The sequence below is a fragment of the Danio rerio genome, chromosome 4 (assembly GCF_052040795.2).
Source record: "Danio rerio strain M-AB ecotype USA chromosome 4, GRCz13ab, whole genome shotgun sequence".
NCBI classification, from domain to species: domain Eukaryota; kingdom Metazoa; phylum Chordata; class Actinopteri; order Cypriniformes; family Danionidae; genus Danio; species Danio rerio.
This window is the reverse complement of record NC_141024.2, coordinates 31,939,614-31,952,823: the sequence shown is the minus strand read 5'-3', so window position 1 is coordinate 31,952,823 and position 13,210 is coordinate 31,939,614. Positions and strand designations below refer to the sequence as shown.

Here is a 13,210-nt window from a genome sequence, read left to right as displayed (position 1 = left end):
TAGAAAATGAAAGCTTTCAAGCAAGGAGTTTCTTTGTGTGGGGGGAGAAAAACAAAAATGTCAAGTATGGATCCCATCTTTTTCCGACGTTGAGGTTGGATAAATCGTTCGACGGCACAAGCTCACCAAAAAACAACAGAGGTGGATAATTTCACTCTGCAGTGGTGGAGTTCTCATCTTCTGTCAGCCAGTGTTCACTGTAATGAGCTCCCCCGGTTTGAATGTCATTGCAAGGGTTGACTGGATGCAGCTCGTGAAAGGGCAAGCTGACATTTTGTGGAGTAAAAGCTGGGCTGTGTGTAAGAATGAATGGCGTGCTTTGTTTGCTGCAAAACATGCTAATCACGTTCTCCTGTGTGATGCACTGTTCAAGTTACTGCTGATGACCAGTGCAAGACTGAGAAAGAAGCAAGGAGTATTAATGAAGAAAAAGCTGTCCAAGCCCAGTTTTCAGCCCTCCTCTTGCTGTCTGCCAAGGTCTTTAGTGGCAGCGCTGCAGACAATGCTGCTAGGACCGGATTACGTGGCTGATCTGCGTGGGGCAGGAGCGGGCACCTTAGCTCCGCAGCTCCTCGTTAGTATAGTGGACAGTATCTCCGCCTGTCACGCGGAAGACCGGGGTTCGATTCCCCGACGGGGAGGCCCTTGTCTGCCTTTTACTTTTCAGTTGGTTGCCTTTAACAAGCGCGTCATCGGCCGACGTGACGTATACAGCAGCCAAAGGAAAATGCGTTGGCCGGGAATCGAACCCGGGTCAACTGCTTGGAAGGCAGCTATGCTCACCACTATACCACCAACGCTTGCGGGCAGCTTTTGCCAGAAGAACTCAAAAAGGACTGTCTTCAACCAAGGATCCCTCTTTGTCCGGGTTCGGCACCGAAACATGTTCGGCATAGGGATCCTAACCTTCGCAAAATGCACCGATCTACCCACATGTCACAGGGACATCTTCACAAGAGTGCCGCCCGGCCATGTAGCATAACGGAAGCCAAAAGGAACACATTGGCTGGGAATCTGCTTGGAAGCCAGCTGTGCTCACCACTATGTTACCAACGCTTGTGGACATCCTCTCACAGAAGTGTAGAAAATGAAAGCTTTCAAGCAAGGAGTTTCTTTGTGTGGGGGGCGAAAAACAAAAATGTCAAGTATGGATCCCATCTTTTTCCGACGTTGAGGTTGGATAAATCGTTCGACGGCACAAGCTCACCAAAAAACAACAGAGGTGGATAATTTCACTCTGCAGTGGTGGAGTTCTCATCTTCTGTCAGCCAGTGTTCACTGTAATGAGCTCCCCCGGTTTGAATGTCATTGCAAGGGTTGACTGCATGCAGCTCGTGAAAGGGCAAGCTGACATTTTGTGGAGTAAAAGCTGGGCTGTGTGTAAGAATGAATGGCGTGCTTTGTTTGCTGCAAAACATGCTAATCACGTTCTCCTGTGTGATGCACTGTTCAAGTTACTGCTGATGACCAGTGCAAGACTGAGAAAGAAGCAAGGAGTATTAATGAAGAAAAAGCTGTCCAAGCCCAGTTTTCAGCCCTCCTCTTGCTGTCTGCCAAGGTCTTTAGTGGCAGCGCTGCAGACAATGCTGCTAGGACCGGATTACGTGGCTGATCTGCGTGGGGCAGGAGCGGGCACCTTAGCTCCGCAGCTCCTCGTTAGTATAGTGGACAGTATCTCCGCCTGTCACGCGGAAGACCGGGGTTCGATTCCCCGAAGGGGAGGCCCTTGTCTGCCTTTTACTTTTCGGTTGGTTGCCTTTAACAAGCGCGTCATCGGCCGACGTGACGTATACAGCAGCCAAAGGAAAATGCGTTGGCCGGGAATCGAACCCGGGTCAACTGCTTGGAAGGCAGCTATGCTCACCACTATACCACCAACGCTTGCGGGCAGCTTTTGCCAGAAGAACTCAAAAAGGACTGCCTTCAACCAAGGATCCCTCTTTGTCCGGGTTCGGCACCGAAACATGTTCGGCATAGGGATCCTAACCTTCGCAAAATGCACCGATCTACCCACATGTCACAGGGACATCTTCACAAGAGTGCCGCCCGGCCATGTAGCATAACGGAAGCCAAAAGGAACACATTGGCTGGGAATCTGCTTGGAAGCCAGCTGTGCTCACCACTATGTTACCAACGCTTGTGGACATCCTCTCACAGAAGTGTAGAAAATGAAAGCTTTCAAGCAAGGAGTTTCTTTGTGTGGGGGGCGAAAAACAAAAATGTCAAGTATGGATCCCATCTTTTTCCGACGTTGAGGTTGGATAAATCGTTCGACGGCACAAGCTCACCAAAAAACAACAGAGGTGGATAATTTCACTCTGCAGTGGTGGAGTTCTCATCTTCTGTCAGCCAGTGTTCACTGTAATGAGCTCCCCCGGTTTGAATGTCATTGCAAGGGTTGACTGCATGCAGCTCGTGAAAGGGCAAGCTGACATTTTGTGGAGTAAAAGCTGGGCTGTGTGTAAGAATGAATGGCGTGCTTTGTTTGCTGCAAAACATGCTAATCACGTTCTCCTGTGTGATGCACTGTTCAAGTTACTGCTGATGACCAGTGCAAGACTGAGAAAGAAGCAAGGAGTATTAATGAAGAAAAAGCTGTCCAAGCCCAGTTTTCAGCCCTCCTCTTGCTGTCTGCCAAGGTCTTTAGTGGCAGCGCTGCAGACAATGCTGCTAGGACCGGATTACGTGGCTGATCTGCGTGGGGCAGGAGCGGGCACCTTAGCTCCGCAGCTCCTCGTTAGTATAGTGGACAGTATCTCCGCCTGTCACGCGGAAGACCGGGGTTCGATTCGCCGAAGGGGAGGCCCTTGTCTGCCTTTTACTTTTCGGTTGGTTGCCTTTAACAAGCGCGTCATCGGCCGACGTGACGTATACAGCAGCCAAAGGAAAATGCGTTGGCCGGGAATCGAACCCGGGTCAACTGCTTGGAAGGCAGCTATGCTCACCACTATACCACCAACGCTTGCGGGCAGCTTTTGCCAGAAGAACTCAAAAAGGACTGCCTTCAACCAAGGATCCCTCTTTGTCCGGGTTCGGCACCGAAACATGTTCGGCATAGGGATCCTAACCTTCGCAAAATGCACCGATCTACCCACATGTCACAGGGACATCTTCACAAGAGTGCCGCCCGGCCATGTAGCATAACGGAAGCCAAAAGGAACACATTGGCTGGGAATCTGCTTGGAAGCCAGCTGTGCTCACCACTATGTTACCAACGCTTGTGGACATCCTCTCACAGAAGTGTAGAAAATGAAAGCTTTCAAGCAAGGAGTTTCTTTGTGTGGGGGGCGAAAAACAAAAATGTCAAGTATGGATCCCATCTTTTTCCGACGTTGAGGTTGGATAAATCGTTCGACGGCACAAGCTCACCAAAAAACAACAGAGGTGGATAATTTCACTCTGCAGTGGTGGAGTTCTCATCTTCTGTCAGCCAGTGTTCACTGTAATGAGCTCCCCCGGTTTGAATGTCATTGCAAGGGTTGACTGGATGCAGCTCGTGAAAGGGCAAGCTGACATTTTGTGGAGTAAAAGCTGGGCTGTGTGTAAGAATGAATGGCGTGCTTTGTTTGCTGCAAAACATGCTAATCACGTTCTCCTGTGTGATGCACTGTTCAAGTTACTGCTGATGACCAGTGCAAGACTGAGAAAGAAGCAAGGAGTATTAATGAAGAAAAAGCTGTCCAAGCCCAGTTTTCAGCCCTTCTCTTGCTGTCTGCCAAGGTCTTTAGTGGCAGCGCTGCAGACAATGCTGCTAGGACCGGATTACGTGGCTGATCTGCGTGGGGCAGGAGCGGGCACCTTAGCTCCGCAGCTCCTCGTTAGTATAGTGGACAGTATCTCCGCCTGTCACGCGGAAGACCGGGGTTCGATTCCCCGACGGGGAGGCCCTTGTCTGCCTTTTACTTTTCGGTTGGTTGCCTTTAACAAGCGCGTCATCGGCCGACGTGACGTATACAGCAGCCAAAGGAAAATGCGTTGGCCGGGAATCGAACCCGGGTCAACTGCTTGGAAGGCAGCTATGCTCACCACTATACCACCAACGCTTGCGGGCAGCTTTTGCCAGAAGAACTCAAAAAGGACTGCCTTCAACCAAGGATCCCTCTTTGTCCGGGTTCGGCACCGAAACATGTTCGGCATAGGGATCCTAACCTTCGCAAAATGCACCGATCTACCCACATGTCACAGGGACATCCTCACAAGAGTGCCGCCCGGCCATGTAGCATAACGGAAGCCAAAAGGAACACATTGGCTGGGAATCTGCTTGGAAGCCAGCTGTGCTCACCACTATGTTACCAACGCTTGTGGACATCCTCTCACAGAAGTGTAGAAAATGAAAGCTTTCAAGCAAGGAGTTTCTTTGTGTGGGGAGCGAAAAACAAAAATGTCAAGTATGGATCCCATCTTTTTCCGACGTTGAGGTTGGATAAATCGTTCGACGGCACAAGCTCACCAAAAAACAACAGAGGTGGATAATTTCACTCTGCAGTGGTGGAGTTCTCATCTTCTGTCAGCCAGTGTTCACTGTAATGAGCTCCCCCGGTTTGAATGTCATTGCAAGGGTTGACTGCATGCAGCTCGTGAAAGGGCAAGCTGACATTTTGTGGAGTAAAAGCTGGGCTGTGTGTAAGAATGAATGGCGTGCTTTGTTTGCTGCAAAACATGCTAATCACGTTCTCCTGTGTGATGCACTGTTCAAGTTACTGCTGATGACCAGTGCAAGACTGAGAAAGAAGCAAGGAGTATTAATGAAGAAAAAGCTGTCCAAGCCCAGTTTTCAGCCCTCCTCTTGCTGTCTGCCAAGGTCTTTAGTGGCAGCGCTGCAGACAATGCTGCTAGGACCGGATTACGTGGCTGATCTGCGTGGGGCAGGAGCGGGCACTTTAGCTCCGCAGCTCCTCGTTAGTATAGTGGACAGTATCTCCGCCTGTCACGCGGAAGACCGGGGTTCGATTCCCCGATGGGGAGGCCCTTGTCTGCCTTTTACTTTTCGGTTGGTTGCCTTTAACAAGCGCGTCATCGGCCGACGTGACGTATACAGCAGCCAAAGGAAAATGCGTTGGCCGGGAATCGAACCCGGGTCAACTGCTTGGAAGGCAGCTATGCTCACCACTATACCACCAACGCTTGCGGGCAGCTTTTGCCAGAAGAACTCAAAAAGGACTGCCTTCAACCAAGGATCCCTCTTTGTCCGGGTTCGGCATAGGGATCCTAACCTTCGCAAAATGCACCGATCTACCCACATGTCACAGGGACATCCTCACAAGAGTGCCGCCCGGCCATGTAGCATAACGGAAGCCAAAAGGAACACATTGGCTGGGAATCTGCTTGGAAGCCAGCTGTGCTCACCACTATGTTACCAACGCTTGTGGACATCCTCTCACAGAAGTGTAGAAAATGAAAGCTTTCAAGCAAGGAGTTTCTTTGTGTGGGGAGCGAAAAACAAAAATGTCAAGTATGGATCCCATCTTTTTCCGACGTTGAGGTTGGATAAATCGTTCGACGGCACAAGCTCACCAAAAAACAACAGAGGTGGATAATTTCACTCTGCAGTGGTGGAGTTCTCATCTTCTGTCAGCCAGTGTTCACTGTAATGAGCTCCCCCGGTTTGAATGTCATTGCAAGGGTTGACTGCATGCAGCTCGTGAAAGGGCAAGCTGACATTTTGTGGAGTAAAAGCTGGGCTGTGTGTAAGAATGAATGGCGTGCTTTGTTTGCTGCAAAACATGCTAATCACGTTCTCCTGTGTGATGCACTGTTCAAGTTACTGCTGATGACCAGTGCAAGACTGAGAAAGAAGCAAGGAGTATTAATGAAGAAAAAGCTGTCCAAGCCCAGTTTTCAGCCCTCCTCTTGCTGTCTGCCAAGGTCTTTAGTGGCAGCGCTGCAGACAATGCTGCTAGGACCGGATTACGTGGCTGATCTGCGTGGGGCAGGAGCGGGCACCTTAGCTCCGCAGCTCCTCGTTAGTATAGTTGACAGTATCTCCGCCTGTCACGCGGAAGACCGGGGTTCGATTCCCCGACGGGGAGGCCCTTGTCTGGCTTTTACTTTTCGGTTGGTTGCCTTTAACAAGCGCGTCATCGGCCGACGTGACGTATACAGCAGCCAAAGGAAAATGCGTTGGCCGGGAATCGAACCAGGGTCAACTGCTTGGAAGGCAGCTATGCTCACCACTATACCACCAACGCTTGCGGGCAGCTTTTGCCAGAAGCACTCAAAAAGGACTGCCTTCAACCAAGGATCCCTCTTTGTCCGGGTTCGGCACCGAAACATGTTCGGCATAGGGATCCTAACCTTCGCAAAATGCACCGATCTACCCACATGTCACAGGGACATCTTCACAAGAGTGCCGCCCGGCCATGTAGCATAACGGAAGCCAAAAGGAACACATTGGCTGGGAATCTGCTTGGAAGCCAGCTGTGCTCACCACTATGTTACCAACGCTTGTGGACATCCTCTCACAGAAGTGTAGAAAATGAAAGCTTTCAACCAAGGAGTTTCTTTGTGTGGGGGGCGAAAAACAAAAATGTCAAGTATGGATCCCATCTTTTTCCGACGTTGAGGTTGGATAAATCGTTCGACGGCACAAGCTCACCAAAAAACAACAGAGGTGGATAATTTTACTCTGCAGTGGTGGAGTTCTCATCTTCTGTCAGCCAGTGTTCACTGTAATGAGCTCCCCCGGTTTGAATGTCATTGCAAGGGTTGACTGGATGCAGCTCGTGAAAGGGCAAGCTGACATTTTGTGGAGTAAAAGCTGGGCTGTGTGTAAGAATGAATGGCGTGCTTTGTTTGCTGCAAAACATGCTAATCACGTTCTCCTGTGTGATGCACTGTTCAAGTTACTGCTGATGACCAGTGCAAGACTGAGAAAGAAGCAAGGAGTATTAATGAAGAAAAAGCTGTCCAAGCCCAGTTTTCAGCCCTCCTCTTGCTGTCTGCCAAGGTCTTTAGTGGCAGCGCTGCAGACAATGCTGCTAGGACCGGATTACGTGGCTGATCTGCGTGGGGCAGGAGCGGGCACCTTAGCTCCGCAGCTCCTCGTTAGTATAGTGGACAGTATCTCCGCCTGTCACGCGGAAGACCGGGGTTCGATTCCCCGACGGGGAGGCCCTTGTCTGCCTTTTACTTTTCGGTTGGTTGCCCTTAACAAGCGCGTCATCGGCCGACGTGACGTATACAGCAGCCAAAGGAAAATGCGTTGGCCGGGAATCGAACCCGGGTCAACTGCTTGGAAGGCAGCTATGCTCACCACTATACCACCAACACTTGCGGGCAGCTTTTGCCAGAAGAACTCAAAAAGGACTGCCTTCAACCAAGGATCCCTCTTTGTCCGGGTTCGGCACCGAAACATGTTCGGCATAGGGATCCTAACCTTCGCAAAATGCACCGATCTACCCACATGTCACAGGGACATCTTCACAAGAGTGCCGCCCGGCCATGTAGCATAACGGAAGCCAAAAGGAACACATTGGCTGGGAATCTGCTTGGAAGCCAGCTGTGCTCACCACTATGTTACCAACGCTTGTGGACATCCTCTCACAGAAGTGTAGAAAATGAAAGCTTTCAAGCAAGGAGTTTCTTTGTGTGGGGGGCGAAAAACAAAAATGTCAAGTATGGATCCCATCTTTTTCCGACGTTGAGGTTGGATAAATCGTTCGACGGCACAAGCTCACCAAAAAACAACAGAGGTGGATAATTTCACTCTGCAGTGGTGGAGTTCTCATCTTCTGTCAGCCAGTGTTCACTGTAATGAGCTCCCCCGGTTTGAATGTCATTGCAAGGGTTGACTGGATGCAGCTCGTGAAAGGGCAAGCTGACATTTTGTGGAGTAAATGCTGGGCTGTGTGTAAGAATGAATGGCGTGCTTTGTTTGCTGCAAAACATGCTAATCACGTTCTCCTGTGTGATGCACTGTTCAAGTTACTGCTGATGACCAGTGCAAGACTGAGAAAGAAGCAAGGAGTATTAATGAAGAAAAAGCTGTCCAAGCCCAGTTTTCAGCCATCCTCTTGCTGTCTGCCAAGGTCTTTAGTGGCAGCGCTGCAGACAATGCTGCTAGGACCGGATTACGTGGCTGATCTGCGTGGGGCAGGAGCGGGCACCTTAGCTCCGCAGCTCCTCGTTAGTATAGTGGACAGTATCTCCGCCTGTCACGCGGAAGACCGGGGTTCGATTCCCCGACGGGGAGGCCCTTGTCTGCCTTTTACTTTTCGGTTGGTTGCCTTTAACAAGCGCATCATCGGCCGACGTGACGTATACAGCAGCCAAAGGAAAATGCGTTGGCCGGGAATCGAACCCGGGTCAACTGCTTGGAAGGCAGCTATGCTCACCACTATACCACCAACGCTTGCGGGCAGCTTTTGCCAGAAGAACTCAAAAAGGACTGCCTTCAACCAAGGATCCCTCTTTGTCCGGGTTCGGCACCGAAACATGTTCGGCATAGGGATCCTAACCATCGCAAAATGCACCGATCTACCCACATGTCACAGGGACATCCTCACAAGAGTGCCGCCCGGCCATGTAGCATAACGGAAGCCAAAAGGAACACATTGGCTGGGAATCTGCTTGGAAGCCAGCTGTGCTCACCACTATGTTACCAACGCTTGTGGACATCCTCTCACAGAAGTGTAGAAAATGAAAGCTTTCAACCAAGGAGTTTCTTTGTGTGGGGGGCGAAAAACAAAAATGTCAAGTATGGATCCCATCTTTTTCCGACGTTGAGGTTGGATAAATCGTTCGACGGCACAAGCTCACCAAAAAACAACAGAGGTGGATAATTTCACTCTGCAGTGGTGGAGTTCTCATCTTCTGTCAGCCAGTGTTCACTGTAATGAGCTCCCCCGGTTTGAATGTCATTGCAAGGGTTGACTGGATGCAGCTCGTGAAAGGGCAAGCTGACATTTTGTGGAGTAAAAGCTGGGCTGTGTGTAAGAATGAATGGCGTGCTTTGTTTGCTGCAAAACATGCTAATCACGTTCTCCTGTGTGATGCACTGTTCAAGTTACTGCTGATGACCAGTGCAAGACTGAGAAAGAAGCAAGGAGTATTAATGAAGAAAAAGCTGTCCAAGCCCAGTTTTCAGCCCTTCTCTTGCTGTCTGCCAAGGTCTTTAGTGGCAGCGCTGCAGACAATGCTGCTAGGACCGGATTACGTGGCTGATCTGCGTGGGGCAGGAGCGGGCACCTTAGCTCCGCAGCTCCTCGTTAGTATAATGGACAGTATCTCCGCCTGTCACGCGGAAGACCGGGGTTCGATTCCCCGAAGGGGAGGCCCTTGTCTGCCTTTTACTTTTCGGTTGGTTGCCTTTAACAAGCGCGTCATCGGCCGACGTGACGTATACAGCAGCCAAAGGAAAATGCGTTGGCCGGGAATCGAACCCGGGTCAACTGCTTGGAAGGCAGCTATGCTCACCACTATACCACCAACGCTTGCGGGCAGCTTTTGCCAGAAGAACTCAAAAAGGACTGCCTTCAACCAAGGATCCCTCTTTGTCCGGGTTCGGCACCGAAACATGTTCGGCATAGGGATCCTAACCTTCGCAAAATGCACCGATCTACCCACATGTCACAGGGACATCTTCACAAGAGTGCTGCCCGGCCATGTAGCATAACGGAAGCCAAAAGGAACACATTGGCTGGGAATCTGCTTGGAAGCCAGCTGTGCTCACCACTATGTTACCAACGCTTGTGGACATCCTCTCACAGAAGTGTAGAAAATGAAAGCTTTCAAGCAAGGAGTTTCTTTGTGTGGGGGGCGAAAAACAAAAATGTCAAGTATGGATCCCATCTTTTTCCGACGTTGAGGTTGGATAAATCGTTCGACAGCACAAGCTCACCAAAAAACAACAGAGGTGGATAATTTCACTCTGCAGTGGTGGAGTTCTCATCTTCTGTCAGCCAGTGTTCACTGTAATGAGCTCCCCCGGTTTGAATGTCATTGCAAGGGTTGACTGGATGCAGCTCGTGAAAGGGCAAGCTGACATTTTGTGGAGTAAAAGCTGGGCTGTGTGTAAGAATGAATGGCGTGCTTTGTTTGCTGCAAAACATGCTAATCACGTTCTCCTGTGTGATGCACTGTTCAAGTTACTGCTGATGACCAGTGCAAGACTGAGAAAGAAGCAAGGAGTATTAATGAAGAAAAAGCTGTCCAAGCCCAGTTTTCAGCCCTCCTCTTGCTGTCTGCCAAGGTCTTTAGTGGCAGCGCAGCAGACAATGCTGCTAGGACCGGATTACGTGGCTGATCTGCATGGGGCAGGAGCGGGCACCTTAGCTCCGCAGCTCCTCGTTAGTATAGTGGACAGTATCTCTGCCTGTCACGCGGAAGACCGGGGTTCGATTCCCCGACGGGGAGGCCCTTGTCTGCCTTTTACTTTTCGGTTGGTTGCCTTTAACAAGCGCGTCATCGGCCGACGTGACGTATACAGCAGCCAAAGGAAAATGCGTTGGCCGGGAATCGAACCCGGGTCAACTGCTTGGAAGGCAGCTATGCTCACCACTATACCACCAACGCTTGCGGGCAGCTTTTGCCAGAAGAACTCAAAAAGGACTGCCTTCAACCAAGGATCCCTCTTTGTCCGGGTTCGGCACCGAAACATGTTCGGCATAGGGATCCTAACCTTCGCAAAATGCACCGATCTACCCACATGTCACAGGGACATCCTCACAAGAGTGCCGCCCGGCCATGTAGCATAACGGAAGCCAAAAGGAACACATTGGCTGGGAATCTGCTTGGAAGCCAGCTGTGCTCACCACTATGTTACCAACGCTTGTGGACATCCTCTCACAGAAGTGTAGAAAATGAAAGCTTTCAAGCAAGGAGTTTCTTTGTGTGGGGGTCGAAAAACAAAAATGTCAAGTATGGATCCCATCTTTTTCCGACGTTGAGGTTGGATAAATCGTTCGACGGCACAAGCTCACCAAAAAACAACAGAGGTGGATAATTTCACTCTGCAGTGGTGGAGTTCTCATCTTCTGTCAGCCAGTGTTCACTGTAATGAGCTCCCCCGGTTTGAATGTCATTGCAAGGGTTGACTGCATGCAGCTCGTGAAAGGGCAAGCTGACATTTTGTGGAGTAAAAGCTGGGCTGTGTGTAAGAATGAATGGCGTGCTTTGTTTGCTGCAAAACATGCTAATCACGTTCTCCTGTGTGATGCACTGTTCAAGTTACTGCTGATGACCAGTGCAAGACTGAGAAAGAAGCAAGGAGTATTAATGAAGAAAAAGCTGTCCAAGCCCAGTTTTCAGCCCTCCTCTTGCTGTCTGCCAAGGTCTTTAGTGGCAGCGCTGCAGACAATGCTGCTAGGACCGGTTTACGTGGCTGATCTGCGTGGGGCAGGAGCGGGCACCTTAGCTCCGCAGCTCCTCGTTAGTATAGTGGACAGTATCTCCGCCTGTCACGCGGAAGACCGGGGTTCGATTCCCCGACGGGGAGGCCCTTGTCTGCCTTTTACTTTTCGGTTGGTTGCCTTTAACAAGCGCGTCATCGGCCGACGTGACGTATACAGCAGCCAAAGGAAAATGCGTTGGCCGGGAATCGAACCCGGGTCAACTGCTTGGAAGGCAGCTATGCTCACCACTATACCACCAACGCTTGCGGGCAGCTTTTGCCAGAAGAACTCAAAAAGGACTGCCTTCAACCAAGGATCCCTCTTTGTCCGGGTTCGGCACCGAAACATGTTCGGCATAGGGATCCTAACCTTCGCAAAATGCACCGATCTACCCACATGTCACAGGGACATCTTCACAAGAGTGCCGCCCGGCCATGTAGCATAACGGAAGCCAAAAGGAACACATTGGCTGGGAATCTGCTTGGAAGCCAGCTGTGCTCACCACTATGTTACCAACGCTTGTGGACATCCTCTCACAGAAGTGTAGAAAATGAAAGCTTTCAAGCAAGGAGTTTCTTTGTGTGGGGGGCGAAAAACAAAAATGTCAAGTATGGATCCCATCTTTTTCCGACGTTGAGGTTGGATAAATCGTTCGACAGCACAAGCTCACCAAAAAACAACAGAGGTGGATAATTTCACTCTGCAGTGGTGGAGTTCTCATCTTCTGTCAGCCAGTGTTCACTGTAATGAGCTCCCCCGGTTTGAATGTCATTGCAAGGGTTGACTGGATGCAGCTCGTGAAAGGGCAAGCTGACATTTTGTGGAGTAAAAGCTGGGCTGTGTGTAAGAATGAATGGCGTGCTTTGTTTGCTGCAAAACATGCTAATCACGTTCTCCTGTGTGATGCACTGTTCAAGTTACTGCTGATGACCAGTGCAAGACTGAGAAAGAAGCAAGGAGTATTAATGAAGAAAAAGCTGTCCAAGCCCAGTTTTCAGCCCTCCTCTTGCTGTCTGCCAAGGTCTTTAGTGGCAGCGCTGCAGACAATGCTGCTAGGACCGGATTACGTGGCTGATCTGCATGGGGCAGGAGCGGGCACCTTAGCTCCGCAGCTCCTCGTTAGTATAGTGGACAGTATCTCCGCCTGTCACGCGGAAGACCGGGGTTCGATTCCCCGACGGGGAGGCCCTTGTCTGCCTTTTACTTTTCGGTTGGTTGCCTTTAACAAGCGCGTCATCGGCCGACGTGACGTATACAGCAGCCAAAGGAAAATGCGTTGGCCGGGAATCGAACCCGGGTCAACTGCTTGGAAGGCAGCTATGCTCACCACTATACCACCAACGCTTGCGGGCAGCTTTTGCCAGAAGAACTCAAAAAGGACTGCCTTCAACCAAGGATCCCTCTTTGTCCGGGTTCGGCACCGAAACATGTTCGGCATAGGGATCCTAACCTTCGCAAAATGCACCGATCTACCCACATGTCACAGGGACATCCTCACAAGAGTGCCGCCCGGCCATGTAGCATAACGGAAGCCAAAAGGAACACATTGGCTGGGAATCTGCTTGGAAGCCAGCTGTGCTCACCACTATGTTACCAACGCTTGTGGACATCCTCTCACAGAAGTGTAGAAAATGAAAGCTTTCAAGCAAGGAGTTTCTTTGTGTGGGGGTCGAAAAACAAAAATGTCAAGTATGGATCCCATCTTTTTCCGACGTTGAGGTTGGATAAATCGTTCGACGGCACAAGCTCACCAAAAAACAACAGAGGTGGATAATTTCACTCTGCAGTGGTGGAGTTCTCATCTTCTGTCAGCCAGTGTTCACTGTAATGAGCTCCCCCGGTTTGAATGTCATTGCAAGGGTTGACTGGATGCAGCTCGT

General features: G+C 50.4%; 16 non-coding genes across 16 annotated transcripts; 6 read left to right on the top strand and 10 right to left on the bottom strand.

The window, feature by feature from the left end:
• Nucleotides 1–569: 569 nt before the first annotated feature.
• trnad-guc (transfer RNA aspartic acid (anticodon GUC)) lies at nt 570–641 on the top strand. The gene has a single exon. It is a non-coding gene; the product is annotated as a tRNA-Asp (tRNA).
• Nucleotides 642–728: 87 nt separating this feature from the next.
• trnag-ucc (transfer RNA glycine (anticodon UCC)) lies at nt 729–800 on the bottom strand. The gene has a single exon. It is a non-coding gene; the product is annotated as a tRNA-Gly (tRNA).
• Nucleotides 801–1,809: 1,009 nt separating this feature from the next.
• Nucleotides 1,810–1,881, bottom strand: trnag-ucc (transfer RNA glycine (anticodon UCC)). Its single transcript has one exon. It is a non-coding gene; the product is annotated as a tRNA-Gly (tRNA).
• Nucleotides 1,882–2,890: 1,009 nt separating this feature from the next.
• Nucleotides 2,891–2,962, bottom strand: trnag-ucc (transfer RNA glycine (anticodon UCC)). Its single transcript has one exon. It is a non-coding gene; the product is annotated as a tRNA-Gly (tRNA).
• Nucleotides 2,963–3,812: 850 nt separating this feature from the next.
• trnad-guc (transfer RNA aspartic acid (anticodon GUC)) lies at nt 3,813–3,884 on the top strand. The gene has a single exon. It is a non-coding gene; the product is annotated as a tRNA-Asp (tRNA).
• An 87-nt stretch (nt 3,885–3,971) lies between these two features.
• On the bottom strand, nt 3,972–4,043 carry trnag-ucc (transfer RNA glycine (anticodon UCC)). The gene has a single exon. It is a non-coding gene; the product is annotated as a tRNA-Gly (tRNA).
• A 1,009-nt stretch (nt 4,044–5,052) lies between these two features.
• On the bottom strand, nt 5,053–5,124 carry trnag-ucc (transfer RNA glycine (anticodon UCC)). The gene has a single exon. It is a non-coding gene; the product is annotated as a tRNA-Gly (tRNA).
• A 1,914-nt stretch (nt 5,125–7,038) lies between these two features.
• On the top strand, nt 7,039–7,110 carry trnad-guc (transfer RNA aspartic acid (anticodon GUC)). Its single transcript has one exon. It is a non-coding gene; the product is annotated as a tRNA-Asp (tRNA).
• A 1,009-nt stretch (nt 7,111–8,119) lies between these two features.
• trnad-guc (transfer RNA aspartic acid (anticodon GUC)) lies at nt 8,120–8,191 on the top strand. Its single transcript has one exon. It is a non-coding gene; the product is annotated as a tRNA-Asp (tRNA).
• An 87-nt stretch (nt 8,192–8,278) lies between these two features.
• On the bottom strand, nt 8,279–8,350 carry trnag-ucc (transfer RNA glycine (anticodon UCC)). Its single transcript has one exon. It is a non-coding gene; the product is annotated as a tRNA-Gly (tRNA).
• Nucleotides 8,351–9,359: 1,009 nt separating this feature from the next.
• On the bottom strand, nt 9,360–9,431 carry trnag-ucc (transfer RNA glycine (anticodon UCC)). The gene has a single exon. It is a non-coding gene; the product is annotated as a tRNA-Gly (tRNA).
• A 1,009-nt stretch (nt 9,432–10,440) lies between these two features.
• On the bottom strand, nt 10,441–10,512 carry trnag-ucc (transfer RNA glycine (anticodon UCC)). Its single transcript has one exon. It is a non-coding gene; the product is annotated as a tRNA-Gly (tRNA).
• Nucleotides 10,513–11,362: 850 nt separating this feature from the next.
• trnad-guc (transfer RNA aspartic acid (anticodon GUC)) lies at nt 11,363–11,434 on the top strand. Its single transcript has one exon. It is a non-coding gene; the product is annotated as a tRNA-Asp (tRNA).
• Nucleotides 11,435–11,521: 87 nt separating this feature from the next.
• On the bottom strand, nt 11,522–11,593 carry trnag-ucc (transfer RNA glycine (anticodon UCC)). The gene has a single exon. It is a non-coding gene; the product is annotated as a tRNA-Gly (tRNA).
• An 850-nt stretch (nt 11,594–12,443) lies between these two features.
• Nucleotides 12,444–12,515, top strand: trnad-guc (transfer RNA aspartic acid (anticodon GUC)). Its single transcript has one exon. It is a non-coding gene; the product is annotated as a tRNA-Asp (tRNA).
• Nucleotides 12,516–12,602: 87 nt separating this feature from the next.
• Nucleotides 12,603–12,674, bottom strand: trnag-ucc (transfer RNA glycine (anticodon UCC)). Its single transcript has one exon. It is a non-coding gene; the product is annotated as a tRNA-Gly (tRNA).
• Nucleotides 12,675–13,210: the final 536 nt, after the last annotated feature.